Source organism: Lagopus muta, chromosome 6 (genome assembly GCF_023343835.1).
Source record: "Lagopus muta isolate bLagMut1 chromosome 6, bLagMut1 primary, whole genome shotgun sequence".
Classification (NCBI taxonomy): Eukaryota; Metazoa; Chordata; class Aves; order Galliformes; family Phasianidae; genus Lagopus; species Lagopus muta.
The window spans coordinates 12,662,229-12,689,364 of record NC_064438.1 but is presented as its reverse complement, the minus strand read 5'-3'; the positions used below and the strand labels follow the sequence as shown (position 1 = coordinate 12,689,364).

The 27,136-nt window shown below is 39.0% G+C and overlaps 1 protein-coding gene across 10 annotated transcripts in view; it reads left to right on the top strand.

Moving 5' to 3' along the window:
• Positions 1 to 27,136, top strand: part of PTPN5 (protein tyrosine phosphatase non-receptor type 5) — a 107,355-nt gene that overhangs the window by 1,212 nt on the left and 79,007 nt on the right. For 7 of the 10 annotated variants that reach the window (XR_007377607.1, XR_007377606.1, XM_048948038.1 and 4 more), the window contains exons 2-3: positions 2,237 to 2,386; positions 6,040 to 6,149. The gene's annotated coding sequence lies outside the window, so the exon portion shown is untranslated. Of the gene's footprint in view, positions 1 to 389; positions 933 to 2,236; positions 2,387 to 5,878; positions 5,995 to 6,039; positions 6,150 to 27,136 lie in introns of those variants that run through there. The other 3 variants (XM_048948036.1, XM_048948034.1, XM_048948037.1) reach the window with 3 other exon arrangements.

Below are 27,136 nucleotides of genomic sequence, written 5' to 3'. Positions count from 1 at the left end.
GCAGAGAGTTGTCTACTGGATGCCATGCTTGTAAAACTAGAACAGAAACCTCTAAATGACAAGATCAACAATTTCAGGGGGTCATTATAGAAGGCACAACAGAAATGTCAATCTGAGTGTTTATAGGATGCGTCTTCTAATATGAATGTATAAAGCAGGAGAGCAAATGAATGCATTCAGCTTGAACATACCTAAACTTCTTTGAAATGGAAGGGTTTTCTTTTGTGGGTTTTTTTTTCCACTTTGACATGCAATTCATGTTTAGGAAGAATTTTATTAGTTTTGGTTTTGTTTGTCTATGGAGAAAAAAAAAAAAAAAGCCAGAAGGGGAAGAGGAGTTGCTTAGCATTTATGGATTTTTTATTTTTATTTTTATTTTTTTGGTGGTGGTTGGGGTTTGGTTTTTTTTCCTGGGATCTCAAAATTCCATTAGGTAGTAGGATGCTTTCCACTACCTGGAAAGGCAGATGTTGCTGCAGCAGGGGCAGTTACACTGACTTGTAGCATAGGAAGGGGTGAGGAAAAAATCCTGTGACTCCTTTTGTTTCTGTATAAAACATCAGTCAAATATACAGCTTTAAGTCCCTCAGATAGTCAGACTGTTGGAAGCAAGAATTTAGTTCTGTGGTGTCTGCTCTATTCAGGGCTTGTTAAGAGAAGAGATTAGATATGCAAGACAGTTAAGTTCAATTAAGAAAGGAAGTGAAGCTAATGCACAAATTAAGAAATTTCCCTTTGCAGAATAAAATGAGTTCATTTGTCACATCCTCTGTTAAAGAATTCTACCTACTTGGTTTTACCTGTAAAGCTGTCTGCAAACCTCACCAAAGGTGATTTTTCCCAGGATTTGTTGATTGTTGGCTGCTCAACCAAATGGCTTTGACCTGTGTGCTGCTGAATCAGAAAGAAGAGGCAGTAGAGTCTTACAGCCTGTAGGTTTTCTAGAAGAGGTTTTCTGATTGATATCTTTGTTTTTTAAAAAAAAAGTTCGCGAGGAAATCTCATCCTTGCTGAAATCACTGAGAATTCTTTGTTGAAATTCTTCCTAGGTTAGCTTCTTTTTCTGCGTAGACCACAGTCAAGTATGACTGATGTGACCCTAGGGTCAATTTATGATGAGATAGAGATTCTGTGGTTAATCTATGAAGAATTTATTTCTAGTTTTTGAATATAACATGTTTCTACTTCAGAGGATGTTTGAGACTCCCTGCGAATGAAACATGCAAGTGAAAGTCATGAACTGAAGACTTGTGTTAGCTTTTAGCAAAGCAAGGCCAGAGGAGATACTGAGTACATCCTTCAGGCCCTGCTTATATGTCGGTTTGATAAATAAGTTCAATCTAACAGCAGGAAGTGACTCAAAATGGCAAAAAAGGAAGCAAAAATCCCTTACCTTTGAGGTATTTGCTCACCTGTTTCGTGTCAGGCAGACGGCACGCAGTGGGGTTTGCATCTTTGGGTCCTTATAAATGTAGTAGGTGAGCCATGATATGTGGGAAAGACAGTGGTCTCCAATGTCTCTGGAACACAACAGGATTTCTTAATCCTACTGTGGAGCTCAGGCAGTTTTTTGGCTCTTCACACTATGTTAATGGTATAGAACCAGTTTGACTATTTTGCTACCATTCCTATCAGTAGAAGTGTTAGTGCAACCTTCAGCATTTTTATAACAAAGCTGACATGTAGATGCCACTGCATGCGTTAGCAGTAATTCTTGGTTTTGACATAATTTCATCCTTCAGGTATAAATAACTCACTTGAATTAAAGGGAGACAGTGATCCTCGTTGTAGAACATCAGATAAATACCTTCCAACAAACACTGCTGTATAATAAGACTATTTAGACCTTTTTTTCTACAAATAATGCATGTGATGCAGGGTTTGCATAGCAATGAGTTGTGGAAAAAGTGCTAATCAAATGCATTACATTTTATGTGCATTTATTTGTTTAGGTTGTTACCTATTTTCATAATCCTTTGTACAAAGCTGATAGTTCAGATAGACCAGAGGTTTGAATGGGTTTTGAAATCTTCAGTGAAAGGTTACTGAGAGCTGCTAAATGCAGACATCCCAGTAGTTTTGCCCATAGTGATGCTGCTGAAGTATATCCCTGTGTATAAGCTATGACAAAGCTAGAGTTAACTCTCTGTTTTCTTAAATCACTCTGTTTTCATGAATTCAAAGTTCTGAGTAATTTATATCTTACTAGAATTGTTCTTTTGCTCACTGTCCACAGATCATGTTTCATTAAAAGTGCTGACGAGAACCCAGAACTCTGAAGACAGCGGTTTTGTGCAAGATAAGAATGTTAGAATGTTCCTTAAAGAAGCTGATGGAGGATAGAGCTCTGGCAGTGCAAGATGACACCATGATATAGTCTGAAATTGTAAGTCTTGACAAAGGCTAGATGTCTTTAACTTACAAGAGATTTTTGCACTCAGGAAACTTAATGGTGGGTTACAGTCTGCTTTCAGGACCTATGCAGACTTGTTTGGGTTTTTGGGGTATGCTGATATGGCTATAAACAAACTAGGTTTTCCTCGGTGGATCAGATTCTTCCTCTACACAGATGAGAACTGAAGCCCTTTCCATGAGAGAAAGTAGAGTTGATTCATCCTGTTGAGCCTGAGATCTGCACCCATCATTTTTCTGCTACTTTGTTTTTAGAGCTGCTAGGAAATCTAGGAAGTTGCTGATGCAAACTTTACAACATGGCTGAATTTATTAAAGGAGTCTCCATTTCTGAAACTCTGTATTCCTAATGAACTGGTTTACTTGCAGAAGGCTGTTTGGAACCTGTAGTTACCATCAGTCATGAAATCATCAATGCTATGAAACATACAAAATATTTCATGTGAATTTTCCAAAGCTTTGCGAAGCCTTCTGTTACGACTGAGACTTTTTGCAGTATAGGGATCTGTCATTAGGGAACAGGTGACATCTGGAAGATAGATTATTGACAATTACACTTAAAGTACATCACATGGTTGCACTATGACATTAAATACAAAAATAACACTATACTTCTCAGATATGAGATAGATAACTAAAACCGGGGAGGAAAATCAGTATTAATAGATATTTTCTTGGGAACTGCAAGTCCAACAAACTTAGTTTCTTTCTGTTTCAGAGAGTGGAAGTATCACATCTCAGGCTTCCATCTACTTTTACCTTCATCACAGTTCTTTTAAGAAATTTAAATGCAATAAGCAGTCTTGCAGAGTGTGTTTCTATTTAGCAGTAGGCAGAGAGCAAATCCTGTCATTTATTTACATGTGACAATGAGAGATGCAGGAAATAATGTTTTTGTTGAGAAATGGAGAACTGATTTCTGTATGGAAATTTACTACTATTAGCTACCAAGCTTATTTACTGTACGTACATGCCTTTCTACAGAACAAGATGTGGAAAACGAAATCATGCAACTACTCTTCTAGTAGTTACCCCAATTAAACTCTTAGACATAAATTATAGTGTAGCCATGTATCGTTGTAGAAGTTGGGAAAATTGTGTCTAAACCTGGAGGAGAGGGAAAAAAGCAAACAAAACAAATGCAAGATGAGTTGTAACAAAAGCATGAAAATCCTCAAAGCACGTGTGCTTTGATAAAGGTAGATATTTTTATCTGTGAAACCAATGTTTGAAGTCTAGGTTACATGTCCTCTTAATATCCACTCCTTTGTACTGTGTCTGGTGGATAATGGTAGAACAGTTATTTTACAGGTAGTGATGCATTTTTATAAATAATGAAGAAGAGAACTGGGAAACTCATTACTTCTTGAAATGCATATTTACTGAATTAGAAATTAGTCTACTCGATCCTGCCAATTCTCTGTGTGCCTTTTCAAGGAGTCCAGCTAAAGGTATTGTCTGTGATGTGCCATTAAGAACTAGATACTGCAGAACTGATGCTGAAGTAACACTAGTCTCTGATCTTAAGTCAGTGAAGTGTAAAATTGGCCTGTGAATAAAAACATACTCTCGTTGTGACTGAAGTTAAACAACTCAAATGAATTCAGATAGTGAAATCATTTGGATGAATGCATACCTCACTTCAAGGAGAGCGTGAAGAGAAGTGGAATGTTTATTTTATTGCTCCTATATATCTCCCAGTCAATGCTTTGGGTTCCTTCCACTGGACTTTAGTCATGCAGATGTCTGTTAGCAGGCCAGTGAGTCCTAGTGTTTAGCACTGCAGATTCTTACCCAAGGTTGATCCCACAGCTTGTGTGCTGACTGCAGCCAAGCAAATGGAGGAGGACGGGGATCTTCACTTTCAGTTTTGTGTCATTCACTCTGGAGGCTGTGCTCCAGACAAAAAATCCCACATGACAAACTAAAGCCAAACACCAACAATGCCATTGAATTCATAGCATTCCTCGCAGCCAGATGCTTCCTTCTTCGTAAGGCCTCAGTTTCCCTCTTCTCAACATAGGTCTCAAAGTTGGGTTTTACTTCTCTGAGCCAATTTGTCTTGCATATCATTTTCTTGTTTGTCTTTAGACACTTAAACATTTCACACCTCTTAGTAGTACAGCAGAAGTATTCACACTTCTGAGTCTCTGAAGGCTGAGCTTGAAGCTGCTTTTTCTAATCCAGAGCATCCATATGGTTCTGTGTCAATGACTGGAGTCTGACCTAATTTTGTCCAAGGAGGAGATACTTTGTCTTACATGGGGAAAAGTTAATGGTTTCCTGATGAGCTAAATCTTTTTCTTTTTTTTTTAATCATTCTTCATCTCTCGTTTAACACTGATGTTAGACATGCTTGCAGACAATCAGCTGGCAGTACGGAGCATTTTTATTTGTCTCTGAAAGGTGATTCTGTGAATAGCAAACATAACAGGAACCATAGCCAATCCATTTTACACCATTCCAATTCCAATTAATGCTATTAGCAACTTGAATATCAGTATCACAGTTATTTCCCCCTCATGTTGGAACCAGTAAGCCTTGCAAGGTATTATAAACCGATGCATTTGGAAATTCAAAACATCTCTTTTGTTAGAGAACTACCTGACATTACTTCACCCACAGATTTGTTCTAGAGACTTAATAACCTTTTAATGCCAAGCTAGCTACGTCTGGTGTTTGAAAGCTTTGACTTCTGGTTGGTATTTTGCCTTGTGCGCAGTGAAGGCATAGGAGAACCACTGGAGTGCTGGTGGCTTTTTAATCTCACTAGACTTAGAGACCAGGGTTATAGGAATGGCTTTGGCTACAGATTCCAGGCTATTTGTAACAAAATGTTTTGCCTTTCCAAACTGAGTCATTTGTGGACTATTTATAGGAAGCTACACTGGAAATATTTAATTCCTGAGGCTGTGATTACTACTAAATGTTATTTGTGAATTCTTTCTTAAGTTGAAGGTTACTCTAATATGAAATTCAGTTGCGTGTATACAAGCCTGTCCATCTTGATGCTTTCCAAATTAGGCTTTATTGCATTTTTCCTTAACTTCTCACTCCAGAAAGTAACATTCTTAGCAGTTTCTACCGAGAAAAACACTTTTTTCCCTACAGATAGTTGCTGCTCCCTTCAGTGGGAGAACATGCTCTGTTTGTAACACCTGCAGTATCAGTAGTCTCTAGTGGCATGTTCAAATTTGCTAGGAAATACAAGTGCAACATTTTATAAAGATGCAAAGAGCTTTATCGGGAATTGTTGTATGAAAGGAAAACTACTGAAAAAGTAAGCTTAGAATTTTGCATGTTGGGGAGTCCTTGTTCTGCACTGTATCTTGTAGGTGCTATAAATAAGTATTTTTTATGACAGATGATGTAGCAGAAATGCTAAGTCATGGCCTGAAGCAGTGATTGAGCACGCGGTGGGAAGGCAGGGCCAACCTAGGGGAGCTCAGGTGTATGCAAAGCACCAGAGTGACTGGAAGGGGTGGAGCCAGGATTCACCCCTTCCCAGACCTCATTTAAGGGTTGGCAGTGGAGATAAAGGAGTTTAGCTGAAGATCTCTGTGTACCTGAAGCCTTCTACAGGTAAACAGCTTCTTTCCTTTTTTTTTTTTTTTCCTGTGTCTACAGCTGCTGCATTTGAGCAAATCCTCACTTGCTGCAGCCTAGGACTTCTCTACTCTGCTGTCATTGCTGTTCTTTCCATTGCATCAAAGGTGATTCGCAGTCAGTAAAAGCAGGTAATTCCAATTGCTATCTTCTTTCTCTTCTTGCTGCTTCAATGGCAGGAGATATTTAGCAACAAACAGCATTACAGACTTCTTTAAGGATGTGAGATAAGGGGAAGGCTGCATTGGAGTATAATAGCTAAACAAATAATACATAATTTTCTAGTATAATAGCAGGTTAGATACATCTGGAAGACAGGATTCAAAAAGCTGAGGTGTGTTAAAAGGACAGTAGTAACCAACTTTTTTTTTTTTGTCAGGCAGAAGCTTGCCTAATTTCAGTCTTGAAGAGAAGTTGTGTTTTGTAGCCAAGTTCCTGTGCAGACTGGTGGTCGTAAGTGTATGATAAGAGGACTAGGAGAGGAGAGGTTGAGAAAAGTAGTGAGGAACAACACAGTCCTTTGAGTCTGCTCACTTCTCCCAGCTGGTCTCTGAAAATCAATTTGTCACAGTCAGTCCATGGAGTGTAAGCTGACAGTTGTCATGGAACGGTCATGACAACATGCAAGCACTAGAAACTTTTTTTAATGCAGCTACTTTGGGAGTTATTCTTACAGTTCTGTTCTTGAGTAGCTACCTGCTCAAAAGATACATAGGAAAACTAGCCTCAGTACATTTCCTTTGTTTCTCAGTCATTCATGCCAGTCTGCATCTCTGTAGTATTTTGGGTACAGGTTTTCCTTTGTTTCTCAGTCATTCATGCCAGTCTGCATCTCTGTAGTATTTTGGGTACAGGTGCACACTTCCATAAAATGAATGATAAGGCAGATTCCTGCAGGCTTGCTAATGGCCACGAGTGTCCTTACCATGTTGAAATTTAATTTGTCTCCACTCTTGTAAGATTTAGGCCGTGCTGTTTAGGTAGGGGCAATTAGAAGAAGCCTGGCACCTTGGTTCAACCTCTCTGACCACTACTCTCTCAAAGATGATGTATGAGGTGTTCCCTTGGACAGGTGTTGCTGCTTTTAAATTTATTGTCAGTTCACTGAATTACAAACAACTAAAAAACAGAAGTGTGTTTTTTTTTTTTTTAATATACTTGTAAGCAAACTTCTTTTTTTTTTTTCTAGCATAACCCAGAGGCTCTGGGAAAAGAATTCATTTCTTTCTGTTGGAGAATTACATTTTTCTGAAGATTCCAGAAAACCCTTTTATTTTTAAGAACAGAGATTTGCTGCTTCCTTCCTGTACCTTGATGTGTTGAGTACAGGTAGATTTATTTATTTTCTTCTACGAAACATCTGCTATTCAGTACTCCAAAGGCATGCGTTCCAACATTTTCCATCTCTGTAATGGTGCATATTACCAGTCTGGAGCTTGGCTGTATCAGTCTTTGTTAGGAGTAAAGCATTCCCTTGCTAGTGCAGATCACAGCCACCATTCCGTTACTCTGACCAAAAAACACTTGCTCTTTAAGTTTGAGAATAGCAAACCAGAGAGGTGGAATAACTTAATTGGTTTGTTTCAGTTCTCTTCTAAATATGGTAATCAGAGCTTGAAAACATTTGTAAGATAAAATGTTGGCACAGACATCATTTCTGTGAAACTGCAGATGTGACTATATTGTTATGAAACTTGGGAGATCTGTGAATTGTTGTAACAAATCCCATGACTGAAAAGAATGTAATGGCTGCTTTATTCTGCTCATGATTGTTTCAGTGCTTCATTTAGAAGGACCACATAATTAAAATAATAACGCTTTCTTTAAGTTAAAGGGGGAAACGTATAATACCTAACTTGTTCTGATACATGTGAACAGTTGGGTGCCAAATTCTGTGTGTATTTTAACCTATTATTTATTGTCTTAAACTGTGTTTTCAGACCTTTTAGGGCTCTATTCTTTGTGGTAAGTTTATTGCAAGCATGTGTCATGTTTTATAACATCTCTGGGTGCTTAATTGTGTTGTTTCCAACTGAAGCAGGCACCACTATTTGTAAGTTTTCATTTATTTTGAACTTAAAACAGCATGTAAAGCAGCATATGTCCTGGACTACTTAGGAAAAAAAAAATGTTCCCTTGAATTTTCTGTATGCTCTCCAGCACCCTGGTCCTTCAAACTCTGGGTTGGAAATAATGTAGTAGAAATCTGTAGTAGAGCTTGCTGCTGAATATAGTGCTGGCTGTTTGCCATAGTTCTGCATGTTGTCAGTGGGCAGCGGATCACAAATGGAGGCTCGCTGCTGTATAGTTTTGTAGTGATGCTAGATAATGAGAGAATCAGCAATTAAACAGCAATATTTTATCTGCAGCATATTCTGTGCAGCTTGGAACATCAGTTTTCACAGTCTGTTATCCTTGAATGGATAACATTACGTTATATTTGTATGTGTTAGATTAAATTGAGAACTGATGTTCTGTGTTAATCCTGGGTATGACTTTAACGTTACATAAAGGTGTTTAAACACAAAAATTGTCAGTGGTGAGATACTGGGTCAGGCATAGTGCTGGAGAGGAGACAGTTACCTGTGTACACAGGGTTTGGAAAAGGTTCTTTTCTGCTTGGAAAGTTACCTTAAAAATTGGGTCCAGATGACACAATCTGTGGCTTTAGTGTGCTTTGTCACAGCCTACTGGTGCATGTTTATCTGGTGGATTTGTAAATCTGTACCTGTGAGATTGCTGATGACACTGGGAAGAGTTGGGAGCCCAAAGCTAGATGGAATAGTGCCTGCTGTCATTTGGGAACTTGTTTTATGATGGTACCCTGCTTGCTCTCTGGGTTGTGGATACTGAAGTAGAAATTAAGAGCAGATCTCCAAGCTGACTTCTTGTCCTTAGAAGTAGGTATTTTTTCCAGTGAGCTGTGGAGTCACCTAGCTGTGTCCATTAAATTTTTTTGCTTAATTTTTTCAAACTATACCAACCTCTGCTGCTCAGTGGATAGCTCTCACTCTTTCCATCTGGGTCTGTCGTTTCTTCTAGCTGTGTATTTCTTTCTCTCACAAAGAGCTCAATAAGCTTCTGCCACAAAGGTTTCAAACCAGAGTGTCTTCTTCGCCCATCTCATTTTCTCAGATTAGCAGTTTCTGTTTGATGTTATCCCAAGCATGAAGGTAGGTGCTTTTCTCTGGAAGCTGTATTATCACCTATGTTAGTAATATTTGAAGGTGCATCACATTACCAATAAATTGAGTGAAGAGCTTAGCTGGGAGTATTCTGTATTTAGCATAAAATCAATAGCAAGTGTCTCAGCAGAAACAAATAGCCAAGCTAGTGTTGGGGAAAAGTTACAATGAAGTTCAAAACCACTGGAGAACTAATTACCTGTATCAGATAAGGTAAAAATCAGAGGGGTTCAATGTGTGATGGCCAGAAGATGAACATGCCCCAGATAATGGGGAACAATATGTAATGATGTGATCTACGCAGATTATATAGAAATTATTGCATGCAACTCCCTCAAATATATTGGTATTTTTTTCTTAGTCCTTACGTGTTGCATTAACACAGTAGATGACATGCCAACTACCCTGAATTTTGGGGAAAGTGAGCTTTGGTGGCTTTTTATAGCTACTGAATTAAGGAAATACCATGATTTAAATTAGGATCTGATTCTGTGGTTCTGTTTATTTCTTTAGCCCTTTTATCTACATGTTTTGTGTTTCTCCTTAAGCAAGGTTCTCTTCTGGGAGTTTGTGGACCTCACTTGGATTTGGACCAAAAAAAAAATCCCTTTTAAGGAGTGCTTGTGTTGAACTTTGTTTTTATGATGTTCAGTATTCTTGGGATGAAACGTCTTAGAGGCTAGAATATTATTAGCAGACAATGAGCTGACTGTTGATATTTCCTTGTCAATATTGGGGGACAGAACAGGATGGAACCTGACATCTTGCTTATAAGGAACTTTATCATGAGACGAAATGAGCTGGTGGTCACCACTGCCATATATGTAAAATCCGCTTCTGATTTTTGTTTCTCTTTTGCAACTGATCCGTATGGATGTCATCCTCCCTTACTTAGCAGGTCACAGTGGCTATTCAGAATTATCTTCTTTAAGCCAGTATTGATCCAAGAAATGGTTGCACTGATCCATCCAACTGTTTCTAGGTCAGTTCCTGAAATACTGAACTTACACTTTGTGTCTACTTGTGATTGTTGTCTTTCTTTGCTTCAGTTGCTGCATGATTTTAATAGTTGATATTCATTAAGTTACCTAAGCTAGAGGTGAGTAGCACTGAGATCTTCCTGACAAGACGGGCTATTTAAAGCAGTTATTACAAATCATAGTCATTTACATTATAATGGTCCCTTGTCCTAGAATCATAGAATTGCTCAGGTTGGAAAAGACCTTAAAGATCATCAAGTCCAACCACAACCTAATTGTACGACCCTAACTCTAACAACGCTCTGCTAAATCATGTCCCTGAGCACCACATCCAAACAGATTTTAAATGCATTCTGGGAGGGTGACTCAACCACCTCCCTGGGGAGCCTATTCCAACGCTTAACAACCCTTACTGTGAAGAAGTGTTTCTTGATATCCAACCTAAACTTACCCTGATGAAACTTGTGGCTATTTCCCCTTGTCCAGTGTATAATCAATGAATATATAGATATTATAATTATGAAATAAGAGAGTTTTGGCTAAGAGATCCTTCCCTTCTGGTAGCCAGCTCTTAAATGGGTCTAGGAGAGGTGGAGCCAGGCTCCACCCTTTCCAGCAGCACAGGTGAATTGCCTTCACCTGTGCTCCTGTGGCTGACTCATTGCTCACCTCAGGTGATTAATCAGAGGTTCAGGCCACGAGTCAACAGTTCCCATACATCCTGTCACCAGTAAGAAGAGACCAACCCCGCTCTTGCTGTAAGCATCTTTCAGGTATTGGAAGAGAGCAATAAGGTCTTCCCTCAGCCTCCTTTTCCTCCAGATTGAACATCCCCAGTTCCTTCAGTCGCTCCTCGTAGGGATCAGGTCTCACACCTTACATAAGTATAAATTTTAAAGCTTCTCTGCTGTGGTAATCTCTTATGCATTTAGGAGATGTTAATGGATAATTCTGAGTGTTTAATTCATTTTGTTTGAGGATTTCTAAGCCTTTGATAGTCAGTCTGTCTTTGTGACAGTGGTTGATGTGGGGAATAATTTTTGGGAAGCAAAGGGATTGGAAGGCAATCTTTTGAAACCATTTCTTTCCGACATCTTTTGTGTGCATTGTTGACATGAAAAGAGCTGGAAAAGGTGAGACAGTGTCTGGTATTTCTACTCCCCTCTACACCTGCTAGGCATTCACATTTAAGGTATATGATGCAGAAACAAAGCCCTATTTTGAGATAGTTCCATGGAAAAGGGACTTGACAGAAATGGCGTTGCTGACCACTGTTTCTGTGTGTATGCCATATAGTCTCTGTGGGCATGTTGTCAAGCACTGAGTAGAAAAGGAAAAGTGAGGAAATCAGGTCTTTGTAAGCCCTCCTTTAATTATATGGAGGTCATTATTTCCATGCGGTGTTTAGCATCTTCAAAAAAACCTTGGTTCAAGAAAATCTGAGAATGGTATCGCAAAATGAAGCTGAATTCTTGTTTGTGTTGAACATGGTGGCTGAAACACTTCAGATGGAGGGAAGAAGATTGGATTTATATGATGATGCTATGCAAGATGTAAAACATGAAGGTCTGTGCACTCTAGCACTGGTGGTTTTCTGTCTGCAAGGATTGTGTTACTCTGCTGTGGTGCAAAACCTGTTACTCCATTTTGAAGTGATTTGAAGTAACCAGAGAGAATAGAATAGTATTGGCAGCAGCTTCCTTTGCTTTGAGTACTACATCTGTATATTCCTTAGAGAACTCATTAATTTTTAAGGCTGTGACAGCAATAGCCGAAGCGCATACAGCAGTGATACACTGATAATTTGTGGTGCTGCATTCACTCCTTTGGCATAATTGGTTCTGCTCCCTTCAGTGGTGTGAGGGCACCCCAAGACTGGGAGAATTCAACCCAAGAAGTAGGCTACTTAGCCTACAGGACTATGCCATTTGATAAACTAATAGACAATTGTCTGATCTCTGATGGAAATACTTCTTAAGATGAACTTTCTGTGCTGACAAGTCAGCCTGTTGGAAGGAATTGTGCAATAAGATCCTGCTCACTACACTTTATGATGGAGATACGTCAATACATAACAGGCAAAGTTATGAGTTACAGTATGATTTCTATTCAGTGATAATGAGCCTAGATGAGTGCCTTGTGGCATCTGTGATGGTTGTGAAATGTCTGTCTGCTCCATCCACTAACATTGGCTAATGCTACCTTTCCTCCTCACTACTGCAACCCATTTCCAAGAACCACAGGCTCCAGCCAATGGGATTGGAAACTGTAGGAGCTACTATGTGGTTTCTAATCAAAGAAACAATATGAAGAATCTATGAATATGAAAATGTAAACACGGGGAAATAAATGCTCCATTCAAAACAAAAGTTATTTTGTGCATAAAGCTCTTATGTGTATTTTGTATTTCATAATGTTTGATGTTATTAATGCTTATCTTCCTGACCCTGAACTAATACATATAATCAGCCCAGTGATGGAAGCAGAATAAAGCTCTGTAAATCAAGAATAGCAGCACATATACAGGTGGGGTCCATACCCCAGGAGCAGCTACGTACTTTGACCCACAGATTTAGATGGATATTTTGATGAAGGTAGTCTGTCATTCTCTGGGGGATGCTAGCCACTCGCACTTCCCACTGAGGGTAGAGCTGGAGCATTTACCATCTCAAGCCTGCGCCACACTCAGTAAGTTTTGGGATTATTTTGCTGACATATAACTAGGGATTTATAATGGTGACACAACCTTAACTAGCCTATTGCAAATGTGACATCGTTAATGAAGGGCTCTCGAGGGTGCAGTATGCTCCTTGGTGCATGAGCATCCTAGACATTTAATGCCAAGTTGCACATTGGCACACAGTTCAGCCTTTAGTCTATCTCATGATACTATACAGTGGAATTCTGATTCCCTTTAGACTATTTTATTTTGTTTTCTTTGAAAGACATGGAAGTAAGTATACACGTGTATCTGTTGTATCATTCTGCTGTATTTTAGACAGGAGGATGAGTCAGCTGGGGAAATCCCCGAGATACAGTCCAAATACAGATTGCTTTGTCTGTCTTCTCAGTGTCCAGTTAGTCTTCTAGAAATTAAGTAGGTTATTCATAATCAGCTATTAGTAACACGTCAACTTAGTGTTCATGTTGGTGAAGATCAGTTAAGTTCAGAAAACAAGATCTTAGATTCAAACAAAATCCTACTTCTGTTTCTGCCCAGGAGTTTTATGCAAATGGAGATTAGCATTATAGGATGCTAGTAAATTTATTTCTAGTGTATTTGGCAGCTAGATTGTTTTACGTCTCAGAAAGGCATTGAATAACTTTTGTTTGTGGCGTAGTTCAGTAGTCTGTACTTAGAGGTTATCCATGGTAACATCACTGTGCAATAGCTGTTTCTAAATAACTTCATGCACTGATGCAAAATAATTCTGGAATAGCTATGCTTAAAATACCCATCCTACTATACTCTGACATAACGTGCATTTGTAGCTGAGTTGATATGTCTTTACCTACCTATTGTGTACTAACTTTCAAAGTGTGACACCCTAAAAATTTAACTTTTTTTTTTTTGAGATGTTGGTTTTCAAATACTTTCCAGCCACTTGATTCAAACATTTCAGAGAGAACTGAACATTTTTGTAAAACTGGACCATTTGTCTATTTGCTCTTGGGCTTGCGGGAAGGAGTGAGTTCATTAAAGTGCTTCATTGTCCCTTGTGAAGCAATTCTATAGACACAAAATACACTCCTCACCAAAATTAGTAGCATTAACTATGGAAGTAGCTTAGCTTTTTTGAAATTTCAGAATGCTATTCAGAACAAAAACTTATTAGTGATGACGTTCTTCTGTGCAGTCTACTGCAGGTTGAGTGATTTGTGAATGTACTGGACCTATGCTATTTGAACTCTGCAAATGCTAGGAGCCATGAAAATTTTGGCTACCTCTCCTCTTGCCATATGCTTTACTAGCATGATGCTTGCTCATAAGCTGATCAAGCTGTTTTGATGGAGAATTAGTGCTGAGAGATCATGAATCCACACTAATGTTTAATGGCAAAACAGTCTTCAGAGTGATTTCGTGTATGAGGGCAAAATAAATCTGAAATGAAATAGAACTCTGCAACATCTTTATGAATGGATTAAGAACATGCTGTGAGCTTACTGGATCATCTTGAGCAACGCTGTCAACCCCACTTATGTCAGGTTGTGAAGGAATACCAAGTAGTTATTGGTCTCCAGGTAGCTCATTTCATGCAGAGGGTAAAACTAGCTGGGGCAGTTAGAATCTACAGTGCAAATATAATTGGCAGTTGAATGAAGTCAGGAATGCCTCTGATTCTGTCAAAGTTAGACTGCTATGGGGAGATTTGTTTGCTTCAGAAAAAAATGTCATGCAAATGAGCTTGATGCAGAGTTCTTAATGAATTTAATCTACCTATTAAAAGTGCATTTTTTCTGTAGTGTTTCCACAGAACATTTGGCAAGCTCTCTGGAATTGTGTTGAATTGAGAATTACAGCACTTGGATATGGCATGTGATCTCTCTCTGCCCTTTGTTATTTATGGTCCGTACTCTGCCTTACTCAGAAGCATACAAACATTTGCTTACCTGAATTTGAATTTCATAAGCAGTGCTGCACTACTTGGATTAAAATTTGTGTGGGAGGGAAGAAGCATTATGTCATTTTAATCCAGCAGTTAGCTTAAGGGACAAAAGGAGGAGGAAGTGGTGGTTTTACAGAGGTGGGAATGCAGACCAGAGTGGAGCTGGTTTCAGATTTCTTACATGCAGCTGCAATGTGTGTCACTGGTGCAACGCTAATGGCTAGAAGACAGTCACCTCCTTTATGTGTATAGGAAGTTGATTTTAAGGACAAGCTTGAAAACTGGGCCCACGTGAACCTAAAGAGGTTCAACAAGGCCAAATGCAAGGTGTTGCACTTGGGTCGAGGCAATCCTGGATGTGTATAGACAAGGAGAACTCACTGAGAGCAGCCCTGTGGAGAAGGACTTAGGGTTCCTGATGGGCAAAACATGAGCCAGAAATGTATCTTGTAGCCCCAGAGGCCATCTATATCCTGGGCTGCATCAATAGAGGTGTGGACAGGAGGGAGATGGAGGGAGGTGATTGTCCTCTCTACTTTCCTTTTGTGAGGCCTCATCTGCAGTACTGCATCAAGACCTGATACAAGAAAGAAAGCTGTTGGAGCAGGTCCAGATTAGACCACGAAGAAGAGGGCTAGAGCAACTCTTCTGTGAAGACAGTCTAGGGGAGCTGAACCTGTTCAGCATGGAACAGAGAAGGCTCCAGGGAAATCTCATCGTGGCTTTCCAATACTTCAAAGGAGCTTATGATCAGGAGGAAGACTGACTTTTTACACGGTCGGATAGTGATAGTACAAGAGAGAATGTGTTTTAGCTTAAAGAGGGGAGGTCTAGGTTAGATATTATGTGGAAATTCTTTACTCAAAGGGCGGTGAAGCCAGAGAATTTGTGGGTGCCCCATCTCTGGGGATGCTTAAGACCATGCTGGATGGGGCACTGGGCAGCCTAATTTAATGGCCAGCAATTCTGCCTATGGCAGAGGTTGAAACTGGATGGGCTAAAGGTCCCTTCCAACCCAAGCCATTCTGTGATTCTATGACTCTTGGATTTCCGTCGAGTTCTGATAATGGATTGAAACCTGTGCATGCACTTCTGTGGAACTGGTATTCTTAATGCTCCTATAAGAGTCCTAGGCAAAAGAATGTAGTAATTTTGGTGCTTTCTGATTTTCATTAAATCCACTGAAAGAAATTCTCCTTATTGCCCAAAGATGGGTTGCTGAGGAGAACATTACGACCACTTGTAGCTGCTTGTTCTGCTACGTGGGAGGCTGAGGTTTCATCAGAGCAGAGAATGTAATTCCCCATTTCACTGAGGTTAGATTTTTACAGAAATATAACTCTGTGCACCTTGTAGAATCTGCAGGAGAGCCGAGCTGATTTGTGCTGAGACAGATCTCCCACACGGCTGTGAAAACAAGTGCACAAATTCAGAGGAGCTAGATGTAAATCTGAAGTAACTGTCATGGAGATTGATATTCTCTCTAGGAGTTAATCTAGATTTACATCAGTGTGACTGTGACCAGAATCTCTCAGGGTTCATTTTTGCTAGATTTTAGTAGCTTACTAAATTAATTGCTAATTAACTTGAGACGGTTGATTATAGTGGATGTTTCCCACATATTTCTTCTGTTTTACCATCATAAAACTTAAAGGCAGAGCTCCTTTAGATCAGAGTAGACCCTGTATATTCTGAACGTCTGCTTTATAAAAGCTGTTTCCTTTTGCTAAGTACTAACCTACAGATTGCAATGAAGAGATGTTATGCCAAAGTACTGCAGCTGTCGGAAGTCCAAACTTGCATGTCTCTGGAGAATAAACATCAGAGACATCTTGTCTACGGTATTTAAAAGTGCAAGGAAGGGTTTAGAAGAGGTCCTGCAAAGCAATCCCAAAATGCCCTTGAAGGCTGGCCTGGCCAGTTTCTGCAGCAAAGAGGTGCAATGTGAGACTTCTTGCTGTAAATACATTAATCAATTTTAAGTGGATTCACCACTAAATTATCTAAGAAACAGCCTGAACTACCTTCCCTGAAAGCATTGCTCTCCTTGTGTGTCAGAAAGGAGTTGGATATGTGTGATGTTAATTTTATACAAAGTAGATTGTAACATGAAGTATCTCTTAGTAAAATATTTTGCAGCGCCCATAGCCATTAGGAGGGGAAGATAGAAGTGCTGCTTCTTTAAGGCCTAGCAGTATCAAGATGTCTGGAGATTCTGCTTCCCTCCTTTCCTCTTTCATCCTTGTTATTAAAAGGGCACACCTTGTATTTGTTATACATGGTGTAAGTAAAATTGGGATGCTGGAAGAATGAGATCTTTGTGAACCTACCAGGTATCTTGTTGTACTACTACTCTTGTAGTTTGGTCAAGCAGATCTTATGATAACCTTACTTGAAAACTAAATTCAGATCCTGCTCCAGCTTTGTACAGAATGGAGACAGAGGAGGACAGTTAAAGCAAGCTAAGAACTTGTATTCCCCCTTAAGATGGTAAGAAGGCCTATGTTGGTGTTGAAAGTAAAACTGAATTATTCTACTGTCCAAAGAAGGTCCTTATTCTGAAAATAAACACTTTGTTATGTCCCACAAAAAAAAAGTCTAAGCAATGTGAATTTAAAATGCTGTTCTTGTCTTCACACTTACCAGCTTTCCAGACTTCGGGCCGTGCCTTGAAGTGGTATGTCTCCTGAAGTTTGTAATTTGAACTGTGAAGACCTGGTCATACCGAAGGATGAACATGCAATGAAGGTGTAAAAATACAGTGAACTGATGATCAGCTTTCTTACCTGCATAAGAAGGAAAAGGCATTGTGCCAAGCAAATATGCGCATTAGATGACTAACAGAGCTCCCACACTGTCAGTGTAGGCAGGGAATATGCAATGCAGCCACATATGTGTCTCAGAACTATACTGAGTGCTTTTTATTCCTTATGTTTGGTTTTGTTTTTAAATATGATCTCCTATTCTTGAGCAGGATGTTTATCTCTGTGCACAGAAAACAATATTGGTCGTAGTTTTTAATGTGTAAGGAAGTCTTCTAAATCACCAGCTGATACATCTATTACAAGTGATGTTAGAATTTCAAGCAATTGTTACAAATGTTCATTAGGGGAGCCCTCTGTATCTTACGTAACTATCCGAGTTGATTTGTTTTTTTGACTGCTTTTTCAGTGGGAAAATGGAAAACTTAGTATTTAACTGTTCTTTTTGAGGTCTGATCTCTTTCTTTGATAAAATGTGAGATTTTGACAAAAATAGCGTGCCATAACAAAGGAATTGAATTTCATTTAATACTTGCTCACCCATGGTTTTAAAATATGCATGCTGATATGACTGAGCCAATTACACAGGGAAATTCTATAAAGCCTGGTAAAGAAGATACATTTCCACATTGCATTTAAACTAATGGCGAGCTCCCATTGAAAATGGTCCCCTTTTTGTTCCTCCAATGATGACTAATCCCCACTCCAAATTAACTGGTTTTCCATCAGTTTTTGAAAGCTAAAGCAGCAGCCCTATTGCTGCACAGAAGATGAATGGAGGGATGTGATGCAGTGAAGGAGAGTGAGTGGGATGAAACATTTCTTTCTGCAGCAGCATTAGGTTAGATCAGCTTAAGGTTTGTTTCATGTTGCATTTAAGTGCTGGTTGTTTGCATGATAGTGGCATTTAAATTCCCCAGGGAATACTGAGGACACAGTGAGCTAAGAACTCCGCAAATGTACAATGGGAGACATCTCTGTAGTTAAATCTTTAAAATAAATAAAAATGTAGACAAAGAAAGAGACAGAATTGCAAACCAAGTTCCAGTTCTGTGACCCGACAACCAAATGATAAAGCATTTGATGGAGAGATCTCGATTTGTTCCAAAAACGAATGTTTTGCCTAGTTTTTATTATACTTTTCATTTATCCCATAAGAATACACTGCTTGAGAAAGCAGGATTCTACCATTGTGGAAGTAGAGAAAAGCAGAAGTCTTTGCAGTTGATCCAAGACTTTCATTGACAGTGGCAAAATCTGTTAGTATTCTTTTAGCTGTAAATAACATTCCATCTGATGACAAACTAACTTCTATGAATTAAAGACCGGTAGTCAAGGAAGCCAGATTTTACCTAAAGCTATTTAGTAACCTGTGTAATAGTTTGGTCTCGATTTCCTCTGTCCACATTTTAAAAATCTTCTTCTTTCTTGATCTCTATGAAAACTGGCATCTAGATCTCATACCAGTTCCTTCACTTTTACTCACAAAAATTGCAATTATTTGGACTAGCAGTTACAAGGAGATGTTAGGAATGCCTGGAATGAGAGTCTGCAAGTAGCCTGCATCCTATAAACTGTGCAGTACACTTAGCTGGTTAATTGAACTTAGTTTTCTGGTCCCAGATCAAGAAGTACTTATATGTGCACTTCATTTTAATATCATATGCCTGTTCATCTGTCCCAGGAGACTTGGCTCTGTCTTTGAGTTTCTCCATTCTTGAGGTGCAGAAAGTGAATGTAAGGACTAAAGATCAGAGAATGTGACTTCATGTGGCTTTTTGGGAAACACCTTACGCCCTTTTAAAAAGCCACTTGACTTTGTTGAGATATCTGTATGAAATAATAGTAATAAAAATGTTCTCTTGTCTGATACAAAATTGTAGATAAAGAGGTAAACTTACAACACAACATCACTAAAGACTGCCTGAATGATGAGTTCGTTGGAATAGATTCTGTCCTTTTCAGAACAAAGGAAAAAGTGAACAGTAGCAGTAAACCATTACATCATTTTGTTCCATTCTCTGGATTTGTGTTTTGTGATGATGCTCCTGCACATCAGCCTTCTTTGTTGCTTTGTCAGTGCCCACGTAGTCATATACATGATTGCTTCTGTCTAGGCAGATTGTGGCAGTTTTCAGCAAAATTTAACATGGTAGCTTAAAAACAGGGGATCTTGATGGTACAGAGCACATGATACAGTCACTCCAGCTTCCTTGAAGTAGTCTGAATGTGCTGCTGAGTGCTTGCTACCAGTCGTTCAGCAATTGCCTATCGGTTTTCCGTGACGCATCCTCTAGAGATCTCACACAGAGCAAAATGATGCACTGAATTCTTCGTTTAACTCAAAGCCTGATTTTGCTGGCACTTATGCACATAAGTAAGTGTTCCTGTGACTGCTTTTATCTGCTTGTGTCAGTGTAACAAAGGGCATGTAAGAGTTTTAAAAGCAAGGGTTTGGTTGTGCAGCTTACTGTTTCAGGTGACTAGCTGTAAAACTACTCAACCCTCAAGGTTTTCTCACAGCCATGGGCACATAGCAGAACATTTCACCTATATAACTGCAAAGTAGGTATTAAATGCTACCAGATCTAAGTATTGTTTTCACATCAGTTACGATGGTGACTACAAAATTTGCAAGGCATTTGAAAATAAGATGGTGTAAGTTTTCAGAGATAAAACCAGTTCCAAACCATCCTTGCTTTAGTAGTACTTTCTTCTAAGTGCTCACAGAATGATGGGGCAAGTTAGGCAATAGGCAGGTTTATTTCTTTCAACAGTTTAAAAAGACACACGTTCCTAAGTTATGTGATAAGAGAAAAGGAAGCAAAAGATGAATGCTTCAATTCAGAGTCAGTGAAGAGAGAGGAATTAAGTGTGGATTTTGGCAAGGCGTCTTCACTGAAAGCTGACCGTAACAGTTGCCAGTTATTTAGGAACAGTGAACTCTTTCTAGAAGTTGCAGGATCTAGAGGTATAGGCCTTGTGTCTGCAATTTCAGTGTTAATTCTTCATTTGGTCTCTCTGGAAATACAAAGAAAACATTTTTATACCAGCATTTGAAAACTGTGGTTAACTGCCAGCATTAGGGAAGGTCAAAGAACGGCATTTGGGACTGCTGCCATTGCAAACAGCCTTATGTTAAAAACTCAGATGTGTGTGTAAGTTGGCTCATGTCAGCTGAACCACAATGACTACACGTACATATTCTTAGTCTGCTTTTGTAAAAGTGCTAAGCAATTTTTCTTGAATTCTAGCAAAATTATTCTGTTTGCAATGAATTGAAGGCATGCCGAATGCCCCTGCACTTAAATGAAGTAGTAACTTTCTATACTGGTTATAAATGTTCAGACAACAGGGCCCTTTGTGTCAAGACAGGATAACATAAAGAGAGCTGTGCAGAAAGGATCAGTGTTTTTCATTATATTGCTTTATAGAGTTTGAGGGTGAAATTTGACCATCAGCAGTGAGTCATGAAATCCAGTTACTTGTTGGTAACTCACACACAAGTTGTTGGATTGGAATGAGTGCATTTTACAGAAGGCAGACTGACTCTTTACCCTGTCTGATAGTGATAGTTCAAGGGGGAATGGCTTTAAACTAAAAGAAGGGAAAAACCAGGTTAGATGTTAGGAGGAAATTCTTTACTCAAAAGGCAGTGAGGTACTGAAACGCGTTGCCCAGAGAAGCTGTAGATGCCTTGTCCTTGCAGGCTTCCAGGGCCAGTTTGCATGGGGCCAGGGGCCATGGGTGGACTGATCTTGTGGTTGGCAAACCTGTCTATAGCTGAGAGTTTGAGCTGATTGATCTTTAAGGTCCCTTCCTACCCAGGCCACTCTAAGCGTGTTTCCAAGTGGGCTGTGATTTACTAGTGTAGTCAGAACTAATCTTTTCAGTTTTGAGTGAGATAAACTGTGATTTCAACAGGACCTCTGTAGGATGGGTTAATTAGAGTATTTTGGCCCTTTTTATACTCCTGTACTTCAGGAGACATCCTGATTGAGCTTGTGGTGCTAAGTGTGTTGGTATCAATAGAAAGAGTTGTATTGGCTTCTGTGGACTTCTTATGAAACCAGAGGAACTGGCTAATGTGCGTATTGCATGGATGTCTGACATTTTGCCTTGCCTGGGCCACAGTCATTGAAGAAGAGTTGCCTTGGGCTGCATGTAAAGCAAATAATATAGTTAATGTGTATAAGTAAAAAAAAAATTTTTTTTAATATTTTTTTAATTAAAATGTAAGAAAGAGAGCAACAGAAAGATAAAACCAGTGGGATATTTGATGTTTTTGTGAAACTTCCATCTGATTCAATGGAAGTGGATGCAAGTCTTAGTGAGTTCTCAAGGTGTTCATCAGAGATATTAGAACTATTACTCTTTCTGTGATTCATCCTTGAAAACAGCACAAGATGTTATTCTCTGTTAAGATAAGTCTTATAAAAGGATACTAAAGACACATGATCAATTTTTTCTTTGAGTTGAATATCTGGTTGATTTTTCTGAAATCTTGAAACCTACTCTTAAATTCCTTTATCAAAACTGAATGCAAGGCTGTATATTTTTTTAACATTTAATATTTGTTCACAAAACTATGTGTAGTCAAAACATCAAAGTACATGAAATTATTTGCCGTAATGTGAGCTTGTCATAATTTAAGTTCCATTTTGAATGCTGTTATGGTTTGAAACATAGTACAGATAAATTGATTTTTGCCTTCAAGATGCATGTTTAACTCATTTAAATATGAGTGGTCAAATCCACCAAAAATGCTAAATCAATGAGCCATTTTTCATCTTCAGGTTCTGGAATAATTTTTCCTTTTGATTTTTATAAACGACTTGATTTCATTTTACAAATCATAAAAACTTTTTAGCATTTTACCCTGACTTAATCACCTTCCTACAGAAAAGTAAATGATGTCCCCATAATCAGTCTTAAAGTCTGGAACTGGCAATGATTCAGTCCATTGGATTTCATGAAATTCACAGCTTTGATGACAATTTGCATGGCATTATCCCCCTCTACTCAGCTCTTGTGAGGCCCATCTGGAGTACTGTGTCCAGGCCTGTGGCCCCCAGCACAAAAAAAGATGCAGAGCTCTTGGAACAGGTCCGGAGAAGGGCCACTAAGATGATCAGAGGGCTAGGGCACCTCCCTTATGAAGAGAGGTTGAGGGAACTTGGTCTTGTTTATCTTGGAGAAGGCTCTGGGGAGATCTCATTGTGGCCTTTGAGTACTTGAAGGCAGCATATAAAAAGGAGGGAGAATGACTGTTTATGTGGATTGATTGTAATAGGACTAGGGGGAATGGTTTTAAACTAAGATGGGAAGATTTAGGTTGTATGTTAGGAGGAAGTTTCTCACACAGAGGGTGGTGAGGCACTGGAACAGGTTGCCCAAGGAGGCTGTGGATGCCTGGAGGCATTCAAGGCCAGGCTGGATGTGGCTCTGAGCAGCCTGGTCTGTGGTTGGTGACCCTGCACATAGCAGGGGGTTGGAACTAGATGAGCATTGTGGTCCTTTCAACCCAGGCCATTCTATGATGCTATGATCGTTGAAGCTTTCACACATAAATTTTCTGTGCATGTATAATGCAGGGATATTTCATCAAATGTGAGATGCTAGTGGCAATTGCATCATGTTCTGTTAATTTTATAGGTCCCTCTTTTTTTTTTTCTTTTTTTTCTTTTTTTTTTTTGCCAGCATTGCTGGGGCGCCATCAGTAGCTATACCAGGTATGTTGACAATAATTTGATAAAACTAATGTAATTTTTACTACTTCATACAAATCAAGAGATGTAGTTATGTCTTCTAATGGTACCAAAGATGCTGTTTCTTCAGTGACAGTATTTCATAATCAATGTCTCTAATCACAAGTTGACCTATGTCTGTGGCATCAGTACTTCCATCTATTACCAAAGCATAACATTTGAAATTAGCAGCTGTACTCTCCAAATTTATCTCAGTAGATTTTCCTGTTTCTTCAGTTCATTTGGCTACAGTCTGCTGACACAAACTGATTTTAGAACAATCCATTTTTTAAAATCAGAACACATTATAGCTGCCACACTTTTCAAACATCTCTTCATAAACTTGCCATCAGTAAATGGTTTTTGATTTGTTTTGCAATCAGATTTGCTACCACATAGCTAGCTTTTGTAACAGAGTCTGCTTGATTTTTAAGGTTTTTAAAAAGATTTTGTTGAGATGACAGACCTTTTTTCAGTTTCACTATTTTGTCTTTACAAAGGATTCCTTGATATGAACCAAATTTGGCAGCATGTGTTTGCAGATAATGTCTTTTCAAATTGTAATCTTTGCAGCTGACAGAGTTTCCTTACAAATTAACCATGGTTCCATATTATTTGTTTTGACAAAAAAGTACTCATCTGTCCATTTTTCCCTGAACGCTCTTCCTTCATCCAGGATCTTTTTGGATTCTCTTTTCTACTGAGATGCCATGGAGTAAGCTGAAATGTTACTATTGGCAATCACTGCATTTTCTCAACAAGCTGCACAAGTGCATGTCATGCATAATACACACAGAGTTCAATGTGAGTGAGCATGTGATGAGCACGAGAGGCAGAGTCTGCACTGCACCGCATCCTTCCCATGCCCTGGATCCAGCATGCACAGTGCTGATCACACATCAGTGGCTTGATTGTTGCTGAGTGATGGGTGTGTACCCAGGGCAAGAGAGGGCCACACTGTGAGCTGTGCTGGGCTGCTTGCAGGCTACGGGTTGAACATGCATGGCATAGTGCTTTAGAAGTAAATGGCAAACTATATAAGCCTAAGAAGCAAAGCACTGTATCTTCCGAACCAAAAAGTAAATACAACTCTGACCATTCTCTTTTTAGATCTTGTAAAGAAGGAAGAAGTCCTTGTAGTTTATTAGTGGTGAGTTTCTTACAACATACTTACATGATCCTGTTCACCCATGCTTTTTGCTGTGCTTTGAGTGACTAATTGTGATCTGAAGTCTCAGAGGCTACGATGGGCTACATTTTTTGTTCAGTTAAGCCCAGTGCGTGGCAAGAATGATGCATGCAGCAGTCCTTAACAGTTAAGTAGTGAAGGTCTCAGTCTTGTACACAGACCTTTATATGCCCTTAGATTTTAGTGAAATCTGTCATTATTGTGGATGCCCTCCCTGGAGGTGTTCAAGACCAAGCTGAACAGGGTTTTGAGCAGCCTGGTCTAGTGGGAGGTGTCCTTGCCTCTAGCAGGGAATTTGGAATCAGATGATCTTATGGGTCCTTTTCAACTCAAAGCATTCTACGATTATGATTTCAAGTGAAGGTTTTAGGTGAATCCCAATTCCTATAAGCAAGTAATAAGTGAACAAAGATGGATCGACAACGTGGGAGTATGCTTCATGTTTTTTTTGTGCTTCCCTTGACACCCTCACTTGCAAAAAGCTAAGCTAGTCAGTAAAACTACAGTCAAAAGCCCATCAAACATGCTTCCAGGCAGAACTGCTTTCGGGCAGTACTTCTCGCCTTAGGAGAGGTCAAAGTACAGATGGGTGAGCTCCCATTTCCAGCTGTTCAAGGGATTTGCAGTCTAGTGCCAGGCTGCTCTCCAATAAGCTGTTCCATGCAGGGGTCTGGGCCGAAGCAATGATGATAAACATGAACCATAAACACTGAAACAAACTAACAATGCTATCATAATACTAAAGGTTTTTTCTTTTCATTGATGTAATTTCTTCTTCTGCTAGTTTCGTATCAGTAGCTTGGTAGTTTATGGGGGAAAATCACATCATGGTACTTTAGAACTCCTTTTTGATTAACAGGCTGTGTTTAAAAAACAAACAAACAAACCAACAACAACAACCAAAAAACTCTGATGATTCTTGAACATCTGGTAGTGTTAAAGCTCAGACTTTTCACTTATTTTTTTAGGATTCTAAGAGCATAAAGGAGGTAAACAGTAATCTTAGAGGACTGCCTGTCCAGGAGCAGACATTGGAACTGAGATATTGTGTGACTAAAAGGACTGAGTGCATGTCATATGGTAAATAAGGCAAGGAAGATGAGATTATATCACACTGTGACTTTAATATAGATAAAAAATGTCATACTCTTTCAGAACTTATCCTAAGCTTGTATAATAAAGGGAACAAGAAACCCAAACCTTAATGCAGGTTGTAAATGCTTTACAAGACCCAGTTAGCATGAAAGATATGATTTTACTACATCTTTTCATTATGGTAAATATTTATTTTAGTTTAGCTGTGGATCTCATGTTATGCAAAGGTTCCATTTGTGATCCGTTCAAAGGCTACTTGATGTCTTTGAACCTCGTTTTAACTAGAATTTCTCAGGAGGACTAAAGGATTGAGCTTTTATTGGTGGTAAGCATAAGGAAGTAGCTGTTGGATTATTTTTTTCTAAAGTGGTGTTAGACCAGTAGGTGTCCAGTTATCATGGACTTAGTTCTAAGCATATTCTGTCCCTTAGCTAGAAAGTGTTCCCTTTCTGCATAACAAAGGCTCTTTTACAAAGGCTGGACTTTCAGTCAGGAATTTGGTGCAGCTAAAACTTTATTGGTTAGAAAGCTGTTCTATTTATCTTCTGGTTATGGCATAAGAATGCCTTAATGCTGTGCTGGTCCAGCCTTCCATACCATCTTGTAAGTATGGATGTTTTGCAGATTATTGCCATCCATTGCTGTTTTTATGGTACAGAAAGCAGTTCAGCTGGTGTGGGTGAGCCTTTCGAATCAACTCCACTGTGTGAAGGAAGGCCCAGCTTGTGGAAAGAAGATACTAGAAACCCTTACTGGGAAGCATTTGGAGGGCAAAAACATGTTCTAGATGTGAATGGGTTAATTTCACCTACTACATGCTTTATTTCAGAAATGCTTCTTTATGAACTGTGACCTATTCTTATTTTATATAAGAATCACGAGAAGGTTTGGGTACCCTGCAAACATTTCTGCTTTGTGTTCCCATTCTCTTTACAGATTAGATACTAGCAGTCAGCTTTGACTAGCTGATAATCAATGCTCGTTGTTTATTTGATAGCAGAAAGGATATGCTTTCCTTTCTGTAAGCTCAGAATCATGCTAGTGTTCTTTGCAGAATTTATGGTATGCAATTCTTGTTCAGGTCCTGTGAGGCCAAGTAAGTGGAAATCTCATTTTCTTAGGACTTGTTCACACATACAATAAATTGCAAACATGTACTTCTTGCCTAAAAGCACTTACTCTTGGTAGCTGAGAATAATTAAAACATAATACTGCATGCTATCTCATCTTTAGAGACACTTTACATAAGCTTCAAAGCAAGTTGTTAATTCCGCTGGTTGTATGAAAAGTAGATTCAAAAATTACTTTATAGAGTTGATCAAATTTATCCCTATGCTAAAATTTGGAAATTACATAGTTAAAACATGAGTGAATTTGATTCATCTGCCAACATAGACACCACCAAGTCTATTTTTTACTCTTACTACTAGCTAGCCTTCTTACTGGGTAGTAAAGGTGTGTATTTATGGTATAACATTGGTATAAGTTACTTGAAGATCATAGAATCACAAAATGGCTTGGGTTGGAAGGAACATAAAAGATCATCTATTTGC